Here is a 9821-nt window from a genome sequence, read left to right as displayed (position 1 = left end):
GAGTAGAGTGTGCCCTGCTATTTAAAATGCATTTCTGGGTTATTTGTGGGGCATAAGAATTCATTCATTTCCCCCCAAAAAATATAGTCTGGCCCACAACATGGTCTGAGGGACTGTGGACCGGCCCACGACTGAAAAAGGTTGCTGACCCCTGCTCTAGACCCTGGAACGAACACATCCAAGCTCAGTGGGAGCCTCAGTATAAAGACCTATCTTTCCCTCCACCCCAGATCTACTCTGCTGTCTCTTAGCAAAAGGTAGGCAATCCATCCTTCCCTTCCTCTTTCTGTACATTTTTATCCTCTTATAAATGCCTTTGGATTTCCGGACTGGGTGCCTTTTTGATTTGCAAAAGACTTGCCACTTGGAAGCATCCATTTCACAAGGGAGCTTCCTCTGTTGGGATTTCCCTCACTGGAATCCCCCAACCAAGGTGGTTACTAACAACAAGAAACATGGTAGCTGCATTGCATGGGGGTGGACCAGATGACCCTTGGGAGCCCTTCCTACCCCTAAAGTTCTATGATTCTATGCAGTGTAGCAATAAAAGTTGCCATTTAATAAAAGTAAGAAGCCTAACCATAGAGCCTTAGATAACTGTGCCACTGTGGCAAAGGGGACATCCCCAGTCCCCTCCTCGCCACATCTTCTGCGACTGAGGACTAGGCAACTGGTGCCCAGATTTTAATCCGAGTGTGTAGGTGTCAATGGTCAGCCCTGCCCAGTCCTTAAAGCTGAAGTCTCTTCAGATGGGGAACAGATCTTCACATTGCCAGTAACCCTGAGGGTGTTGGACCCAGACACCCCTGCCTCGAGACCCGAGTTCCTGGCATGTGGTGCTGCATGGGGCAGAGGGCAGTGAGCTGAATCACTCATTCTGAGATGTGCATGAACATGGGTCCTTTGTGAGGACTAGGGCAGAATGAGGGAGAGTGATATGCTCCTAAATGCCTGGAAGTGCTTACATCTGTGCTAACAGAGGCAGAGTTAGGGGAGCCTAACTGGGTCACTTGTATTGGGTGTTGAGCTTCAGGGGCGCTCCAACTCTGCTTTGGAATGCAGCACAAGAGGCGGCAGGGCACCACGTGTTGGTGTTGCACCGGACGCCACTGGAATTTGAGACCCCCAGGTCCACCCCTGGGGCTAATGCAATCGCCTATATGCTTTGGGGGTTAATATCTCAGGCAGCAAGAGTTTGAAAATGCCACAGAAAAATCTGTGTAATCTCTCTCTTTTTCTCCCCACCCCCAAATCTAGCTCTGCCAGAATTTTCTCTCTCTTCTCTCTTTTTAAAGTGGAAAGGCAGAAGTTTGTACTTAATATGGGCCATAATCTTTCCAAGGCAAACAAAAACGGGAGTTTTGGAATGAAAGTTCTTTCAATGTTCCAAGTAGGCATTCTATCCATTGGTGGGAGTTGGTTTCACTCAGAATGGAGCTCACTTAAGAGGGTGGCCTTTAGGGTCGGTTCACTGTTTATTCACTGTGTGAGGCCCACGATTCATCGTGTGAGGGCTAAGTGATCCAGTGATGGTGATGTGGAAGGAAAACTACCTACAGTTCAAACGCCACTGAGATCTTTCCTACCACTTCAAATACAAAGCTTGTCATGGTGATTATTCAGACACGGTCCTGGCCTGAAGTATTGTGCATCATTTTATTGTTTTATTTTGTTATATATTAAATTTGTCTACTGCCCTTCATCCACAGATCTCAAAATCACACATACACAATTCAGTTGTGATTTGGCTGCTACCCTGTCACCTGGTTATTTTGGATCTTAAATTGGGGCTGTGTGCATGCAAGGGGCCTCTCGTTTTGTGACACAACATCAGTTGCTTGCCTTGTGAGTCCCCACTCCCCACCCCGCTTCAGTCATTGGGATAACCAGTTAGATTACTGTAATACACTCTGCGCAGGGAATCCTAGAATTGTAGAGTGGGAAGGGGCCACGGGGGTCATCCAGTCCAACCCCCTGCAATGCAGGAATCTGTTGCCCAACATTGGGCAGTCTGGACATTTTAAAGTAGTTCAAAATGGGGCAGTCAGCCCAATACTGCATCTATCCACCTAAGCTAGCATCAGTTATTTAATAAAACTTATATACCCTTTGATCATTGTTGTTGTTGTTTAGTCGTTTAGTCGTGTCCGACTCTTCGTGACCCCATGGACCATAGCACGCCAGGCACTCCTGTCTTGCACTGCCTCCCGCAGTTTGGGCAAACTCATGTTCGTAGCTTCAAGAACACTGTCCAGCCATCTCGTCCTCTGTCATCCCCTTCTCCTACATCCCCTTCTCCAACATCAGGGTCTTTTCCAGGGAGTCTTCTCTTCTCATGAGGTGGCCAAAGTATTGGAGCCTCAGCTTCAGGATCTGTCCTTCCAGTGAGCACTCAGGGCTGATTTCCTTCAGAATGGAGAGGTTTGATCTTCTTGCAGTCCATGGGACTCTCAAGCACCATAATTCAAAAGCATCAATTCTTCGGCAATCAGCCTTCTTTACGGTCCAGCTCTTTTCTAATGGTCACCCTTTGATCATTAGAAAACCTCAAAATGTTTTACAAAGAGAATAAAGCAATTATCAGTCAAAGCAACTCTTTAAAAACATTCAAAAGATAAAATAAGCAATAAACTTAAAATATACACCAACATTCTTTGTGTCTAGGTAGGCTCACCTAAACAAGAATGTTCTTAGCAGGCGCTGGAAGGAATACAGTCAATGCGCCTGCCTAATGTCTGAACGTGTTGCAATCTGAATTCTGTGGAATTCACCTTTTAATGCTGGCATTTCACACTTGAGCTGCATGCTTATTTTTATGGTTATAAGTTGTTTTAAAATGCTGTTAATAATATTGTTTGTAATGCTGCAGCCTTATATCATCATCATCATCATCATCATTAAATTTACACTAAAATAAAAAAGCAACAGTAATACGATTAAAATGGTATAGTACCTGGCACAGCACATTAAAACTGCCAAGACCACCAGCAATGTCCCTGTGGTTCATGGAGATATTAGTGGGGCGTTTGGGAACATTGACAGAGTCAGGGGCCAAAAGGTTTTGCAGATTGACAGGAGAGCGTGTTTGATATCAGCTGACCCTTGAGTTGCACACTCAGGTGGGAACAATGCAGCTCCCTTGTTTCCCCCCTGCTAGAATGTCCCCAGGAAGGATGAGGCCCGATCACATCCTGTTGCTGTTTTCGGAACCCCATTTCCAAGAGGTGTTGCAAACAGCAGCAGCTGTGCCTAGTACCACTCCAAGCATCTATCACCTGCCCAAGGGAAAAAAAGGGAGGGGGAGAATTAAAATAGAGCTTTTGAATCACCACCTTGAATGCAAATAATTTGTGCTGAATTTTAAAACACGCATATGCAAATGGAACGGTATATATCCCACCGCTCTTAGGAAATCCATCTCATTGAACTCTACAAGATGTAATATCTAAGTTAAATACGTAGCCCTGTGCTCTGATGGCAGCGTTCTTGCTGACTGCTGCCTCTGGTGGAATAGTAATGCACTAGCCAATAAGTGGCCCTCCAAGGTTTTCCATTTGGACCTCTGGGTTCTCCCCATCCCCATCCCCATCCCCATCCCCGGTCCGGTATTGTATCATCTTTGAACTCTGATAATTGCCTGGATGGAGGATGGAACAGGGTGAGTGAATAAACTAGCCTACTGCACAAATGTGAATTTTGCACCCGTTGCTTTATCCACTTTTGCCTCTGCTCCCCCCCCCAATATGTAGGCCTTGGGTAGTTTGCCCAGAATAAGAATGTGGCCCTTGGACTGAGGAAGATGCCGCCCCCTGCTCCCACTGCTTGGGTTGGTTTCCCCCTTTTTTGCCTTGGTGTGGCCCTCCTCTGCCAGTGAACCTGAAAGGCCTCCCCAGCAGTGCTCTCGGGAGCACTGGGCAGCCATCCCAAGCTGTCCCTTCCGGGTCCCACAATGGGTTAGAGGAATTGTGGGGAGGTTAAAGGCGAGCTGGATCCAGCTGCCAGGCACCTGCTCAGAGCGCTGGAGATTCTTCTTTTTATGGAGTCAGGTCAGGTATCAGCAGTGGGCCCAGCAAGGGTGGGGGGGCCTTGGCAGCTGCCCAATAATACCCAGTGCTAAGGCTGGCTCTGGTGGACAGCAAAGAGTGTCATAGAGTTGTTGAGTTGGTGGGGACCCTGGCAGATGGTCATCCAACTCCAGTGCAGGAGCGTTCACCACCTCCTGAGATTCTCCATTCCCTGTCAAGCAGCTCTTTCCCTCCTGACCTTTAGTTGGAATCTCCTTTCTTGTCATTTGAATCCATGGATTTGGGTCCTCCCTTCCAGAGCAGGAGAAAACAAGCTTGCGCCACCTTCCATGTGACTGACAGTCCTTCAGATATTTGGCCACTCTATCTCCTCTCAGGCTTCTCTTTCCCAGGCTAAACATTCCCAGCTCCTTCAACCATTCTGCTTAGACTTGGTTTCCAGGCCCTTTGATCATCTTGGTTGCCCTCCGCTGCCCACCTCCCAGCTTGCCTGGCATAACTAGTGCTTTAGTCCTGGATACACGTGAGGAAATCTTAAGGCTTGAGTTTCAGGAATTGCCTTCCAGGCCCCCGCCCCCACTTTTCTCGATGCAATTCAACCGCTGTGCTAGCTCTGCTGATCCAGCCACCGGAAGTTCGCCGTGTTTCCTGTGTAGTACATGAAACCTCTGCTCCTTTTTCTTCCCCAGAGGGGAAAGGGCATTTTTCTCAGATTGAGAATGGAGAAGGGATGCAGGAAGAGTGCATCCAGAGTGCAAAGGCAGTCAGCGAGGGGACATAGCCTTGGAAGGCAGGGGGTGGGGTGGGGAGAATCTGACTGCTTTGCTGGGCTTCCAGCCTGTTTTTGCAAGAGCAGGGGGGAAAGAAGCTTGCTGGTTCAGCACAAAATGTGACCCACATGCTCTCAGGCACAGCCAGACAGTTATCCATTGTTCTTGGCATGTGTGTTTGCCTAGATGAGGACAATGGATAGGATCAGTGGTATGGAGCAGGAGAGAAGGTTGTGTCCACCACCAGAGGCCATGGATACCAACTCCTAGGGGCCAAGGTCCTTCCCCCAATATTTGAGCTCCCCTCCCAAGTTGAAGGGCATGGCCATTTAAGTGGTGTGTGTGCGCTTACCATGTCTTGGGATCGATTATGCAGGATGGGGCCCCCATCATCCTGACGTCCACCTCATCAAGTACAGAGAGCAGCAGTGGTTCTGAAGCAGCCAGAGGGGGAGAGAAATCAGAGTGAGGAACAATGGGAAAGCTCGGGGGCAGAGAGGTGCAGACAGGGCTCAGGGATGTTGCAGAGCCAGGTCACCAACCGCTCAGGAGGAAACTGAAAGGGCATCGCTCCTTCCGGTGCAAGAAGTAAGGAGAGCGCCAAGACGCAGGTCAAGGGGGAGGCGTTTTGGGGTGCCCCGACTACTTTGCTGGCATAGGAACAGACGTACGCCATTGCCAGATTCTGATTAGGGATGAGAGGTCATGTTTTAAGCTGTCTCTACACTGTAAATAAGTAGCACAATAAACATCTTTGAAGACAATCTGGACTCAAGTGGAGTTACTCTAGAGTAGCCACAACGACCCTCTGACACTTATATTACCATCATTTTATTCAAGTTGGCACTCCTGCCAAGGATGGATCTGCTATAAAACTAATGAAGCTTAAGCTCCAGGGCCCCTAATCCCAGAAGGATCCCAAAAAGTGACTTTAGTCCACATTGCTTTTTTTAAAAAGGGCCTAGTAGGCCCAATATGAGTCATATGACTCAAATAGATTGATTTTTCAATAACCTCAAAGTCTGGAAGTCAGCAGTGCAGATGTTCCAAAGAGAAACAACCTCACTGAAGAAGAAAACCATGGTTACCCAGACCATGGGTTGTGAAGGGGCCCCCATGACAGCTAAAGATTCAGGGCCCCAAAATGCAGGTCCACCAATGCCTAGCCCTGAGCGTTTGCTTGGGAAGAGAGGATTGCACTCTGCAACACTCTGTAAAACAGTCTTGGCCAACCTGGTGCCCTCTGGTCGCTTGGAACTACAACTCCCATCAGCCCCAGCCAGTTGTAGTCTAAAGCATGTGGATGACACGGTTGGGTAGAAGGAAGGGAGAGTGACAGTAGGTGGCACCAGAGTAATGCCAGGCTTCCCCCCAAACATCCTGGGAACGGTATTTTGCATTATTTCTGTGACCGTGCTAACGAAAGAGACCTCCATCTGCTCCTGCAGGCTCTGCTTATTTTTTTGTTGTGTTTTATTTTGGCTGATTTCTCTCTCTCTCTCTCTCTCTGCCCCACCTTCAAACAAAGATAGACTGTTAAAAGGGTGTCTTGGCAAGCAGCAGAAAAGATTTTGAGCTGGAGGCAGCCCTCAAAGTTCCTTTTTCTTTGTTTGCTGATGGACTGGAAGAGTTTCCAGAGGAAGCTTTGTTTACTCCATGTGTGTATATATCTGGGCTGAGCCCTGTACATTTCACACATTCCAAGAGTGCTTTTTGGGTGGGGGTGGGGGGAGAAATGTAACAAATGCAAAGGCGAGGTTTGTGCTGTGTGCCGGATCCAAAGGATTTCACAACAATGTGGCAAATGCATATTTCCAGATGTCTGGAATCGAGAGAGCTGGTCCCAGCAGGGAGAGACAGTGCCCTCTGATGGCAACACTTGGCTTTGCAGCTGCTTGAAACTGAGATGGAAGACACATTTTTTTCCCTTTTCCTTTTTGCAATACCGGGGAGAGCAAGTAATTGCAATCCATCAGACGCCAGAGCTTCTCTGTTCCCCAGGACGCAAACCAGCCCACAGCTTATGCCTTTCCTTCCTTCTTAGATGGCAACTCTATTCAAAGACCACCTGGAGCTTTCAGAGCCAATCAAGATGCTGGGATTTTGCTACAACAGTCCAAAAGTGGCACATTGAGCAAAAGTGTCTTTGTGAGAGCTGATATCTTGCCAGGAATGGAAACTCAGCTGTGAAAATACTTCCTATGAATGAGGAGTCAGTGCCCACCCACCCCCCATCATTTGCACATAATAAAAGGGATGTTCTTCCTGCATGCAAAGACAGGATCTGGTAGATTGACCGAACGTGACCAAGAGTGGGCCAAACAGTAAAGAAGGCAGTTTGTGCATATGCTGTAGAGGAAAGTGAGGAGGAGATGAGGCTCATCAACTTGGGAAGGGAGGCCATCTAGAAGAAGAAAAGGCTCAGGAGCAAGAGGAGTCCCTAAAGTAATTGGATGGTGTCTTGTACGCCTCCTTCCTGCAACTCTTGCAGCCAACCTGGTGCCCAGCATCTTGTTCTGCTTTCCTTTGGACCCCACCAGTGAGGCCGAGAGGGGGATTTTGTCGTCTGGGCAGCCCAGGACTTCCAGACACACTGCCCAGGCTTGAGCCCTGGGGAGGTCACTTTGGTGCTGCTAACACAGAGGTTTGACTTCACCCCCAGAGACATACTCCATGATCTCTTGGGACAGACAGATGCCAACAACACTATTCAGCCATCTTGACATTTGTAACTTGGCATTTCAAAAGATCAAAGATCAAAATCTTTATTGCGTTAGCATACAGCCATAGCAAAATAAAACAATACAAAAATGCCAGAGACAAGCAACAAAGCATAATTCAAGGTGATATTGCTGGCGTGGTAGCATTTAAATTACCCTAAGACAATGATGCAAACGTTTAGGTGCCAGCGCCAAAAATCTAATATGTGGATATATGTGAAGCATAAAATAGCCCAAAATAGGCTCGACTCATTGAGTTAAAAAAAACTTGGCATTTATTATGTCAACACCCTCCTGACCAGTTGTTCAAGTGGTGAGTCAGGACTAGGGATGGGTGAATATCTCAGTTTTGGTTTCTCTCCACTTCTCATTTCTCAACAGTCTTGAGTTCAGATCTCCACATTTCCAGATGAGTTTGCAATTTCTTTTCTTTTCTTTCTCATGAAGATTCATCAGCAATTCTACGTGAATCTTCCGTAATACAGTATACACATTTTTAAAGATTTATTCTGGAGTACTATTTTATGGGGGGGGGCAGGTTTGCCCAGCAGGGTGTGGCCTAGAAAGTCATGGGGGAGGTGGAACTGTCTCACAGAATAGTAATAATCTCATGGGCTCTTGCAATAAGAAAGTGGGGCTGAGGCATTTAAAAGGCCTTGCCCAGGGATTGGGGACTATTTTGCTATTGAGCTCTCCCCCCACCCATTTACCCTTGAATGGGCCAGAAATGTTTTTTTCCCTCTCAACCTCAGTTGGCCCTCAGTTGGAGGTTTTTTTGGCTCCCTCAGTGAAATACTTTGCTGTGTTAGGCATTGAGGAACGTGTTGTTATTATTCTTGGTGGAAATTCTTGGCACTGGGCAGGAACACCATAGTATAGGGGGCTTCCCTAAGGGTCCTGAGGGGAGGATTGGATAAGGGACACCCTAAGCTTAGGGTGGAGTCTTGGCCTGGATGGAATCTTTCATCCTGGTAACCCAGTGAGATCCTGGGTGCTTGGCTTTCACTGCATCTGGGTTCAACACTGGGTGACTGCCATAGAGAGGTTTTGGCGTGCTTCCTGTTAGGAGAGCTTGCAGCTTGGGTGAGTTAGATTGAAACAATCACTTACAGTTTCTGGAGTTCAAAGGCTTGCTGTAGTTGCAAGACTCTTGTGTTGAGCTGGGAGTTGGATTGGATAACAACCTCAAAGGCCCCTTCCAGTTCTACAATGAAATAAGAAAAGGTTAAAAGTGAATGCCATCTTGCATGCTGGCTTCAGAGGTGGATTGCAGATCAGAAATGAATGAAGAAGCTCTTTAAGATCTGCAGATCTTTGCTGTCTTTTACAAATCCAGAAACAATATGTAATTAATGACCTTTTAAAACACTATTTTGACATTTACATTATTTCAATGTAAAGGAAGTCATGTATGTTATTTAAATTATGTAAAGGTAAAGGGACCCCTGACCATTAGGTCCAGTCGTGACCGACTCTGGGGTTGCAGCGCTCATCTTGCATTATTGGCCGAGGGAGCCAGCGTACAGCTTCCAGGTCATGTGGCCAGCATGACAAAGCCGCTTCTGGCGAACCAGAGCAGCACATGGAAACGCCGTTTACCTTCCCGCCGTTTACCTTCCCATTTATCTACTTGCATTTTGACGTGCTTTGGAACTGCTAGGTTGGCAGGAGCTGGGACCAAGCAACGGGAGCTCACCCCGTCACAGGGATTTGAACCGCCGACCTTCTGATCAGCAAGCCCTAGGCTCAGTGGTTTAACCACAGCGCCACCTATTTATGTAGCTTAACTTAAATAGTGGACAGGATGAATAATGTAGAATTTGACAAAACCTGAACTGCAGTAGAATGGAAATGACGCTGGTTGTGATGCATTGAGGTCCAAGTGGGAATCTCTGCCTTCTTATGTCCTTGGTTGTATGACACACACAACCTCTGTTTTCCCAATCTTCATCGTGACTCCCTGCCTTCCCACAACTGCTGCCTGAGGCAGCCATCTCACTCGGCCTAACAGTAGGGCCCATGCTGTGGTTGCCTAATTTTCCATCTACAGTTGATGCAATGATAAAAAGATCTTTGAAAGCAATCTGTGTACTGAAAATTTCAGTAAGGATTGTGACTAGCAGTAAATTGAGGAAATATCATTCCTCTGCAAGCTGTAATAGCATTGCAGTTGAGGGGAAGGCTATGCTCACCAGAATTCTCTCCCCTGCCTCTTGAGTTTCCTTGAAATTGTTTCCTCCCAAGCCCTCAGCCTGTTCTTTCAGCTCTTCTGCATTCAGAAAGCAATTTTAGGATCTAGTGTAAGA

At 47.2% G+C, this 9821-nt stretch overlaps 1 long non-coding RNA gene across 1 annotated transcript; it reads right to left on the bottom strand.

Moving 5' to 3' along the window:
• Nucleotides 1-1267: 1267 nt before the first annotated feature.
• Nucleotides 1268-8721, bottom strand: LOC148687254 (uncharacterized). The gene is made up of 3 exons (XR_015947840.1): nucleotides 8626-8721; nucleotides 5148-5229; nucleotides 1268-3275 (listed from the first exon to the last, which is right to left on the bottom strand). It is a non-coding gene; the product is annotated as an uncharacterized LOC148687254 (long non-coding RNA).
• Between the last annotated feature and the right edge of the window lie 1100 nt (nucleotides 8722-9821).

The sequence above is a fragment of the Zootoca vivipara genome, chromosome Z1, assembly GCF_965207765.1.
Source record: "Zootoca vivipara chromosome Z1, rZooViv2.hap1.1, whole genome shotgun sequence".
Classification (NCBI taxonomy): Eukaryota; Metazoa; Chordata; class Lepidosauria; order Squamata; family Lacertidae; genus Zootoca; species Zootoca vivipara.
This window is presented reverse-complemented; position numbering and strand designations above follow the sequence as displayed.